At 37.2% G+C, this 892-nt stretch overlaps 1 protein-coding gene across 1 annotated transcript in view; it reads left to right on the top strand.

Moving 5' to 3' along the window:
- The window catches only part of LOC106872857 (uncharacterized), a 158253-nt gene that overhangs the window by 1267 nt on the left and 156094 nt on the right, over nt 1-892 (top strand). The gene's annotated exons all lie outside the window — the stretch shown is intronic.

The following is an 892-nucleotide window of genomic DNA, read 5'->3' as shown; positions in this document are numbered from 1 at the left end:
ACACACACACACACACACACACACACACACACACACACACACACACACACACACACACACACATACACACACACTCACACGCACATACAGTTTATGAATCCATAAATGAGAAAAATATGAACTGGTACATTTGTCAATGAAGTGGGTATTTCAAATAGTCGTCATATTTTTTCATACCTGCTTGCTCTGACGAACACGTTATTACATATCCATGCTGTTGTCTTGTATCCAGTTTAATACTATACTAGTGCAAACTGATTTGTAAGATCAGCCGTAATCAGCACGATGTTGTTGCTAAAACAATTTACAATGCCATCCGCAAAAAAGACTGTCCTGAAATAAACTTAGAAAATCCCTCTGCTATGGAATACACTCATAAACGCCAACTCAAGGAAAACTGGTGGAATATTCCCATCAAAACTTCCGTGAAATGTAAACATAACAGGTCGAATATTGTTGTTTGGGACCGAGGGGCAAAGCTATGTACCATCACAGAAGTCAGCTGCCCTGCAGATATAAATATCTCTTTGAAAATCAAAGAAAAAGAAGATATCTATGGACAACTGCTTCGAAAACTCCAGTTTTTATATCCAGAATAAGAATTCATATTCATATCAATAATAATTGGAGCACTAGGTTTTGTTAGTAAATTCTTAAAGGAGAATCTGGATAAACTGGGATTTTCAGAAAGGGAAATCGACCGGCTAATTCGTACATTACAAGTCCAAACTGTGAGTGGAACAGTAAAAATATACAAGCCTTTTCTCAAGTTTCAAATGTGAATTTGTCTGCGTTAACTACATCTCAAAGACGGAGCCTTGTATCCTTGTTGGAAACCGGCTCCCTCTTCAGTGGACGATTTGTAACGATAAAAAAATAGAAGAGATACATA

Source organism: Octopus bimaculoides, chromosome 4 (assembly GCF_001194135.2).
Source record: "Octopus bimaculoides isolate UCB-OBI-ISO-001 chromosome 4, ASM119413v2, whole genome shotgun sequence".
NCBI classification, from domain to species: Eukaryota; Metazoa; Mollusca; class Cephalopoda; order Octopoda; family Octopodidae; genus Octopus; species Octopus bimaculoides.
The sequence above is the reverse complement of the archived record's forward strand: the minus strand, read 5'-3'. Positions and strand labels throughout refer to the sequence as shown.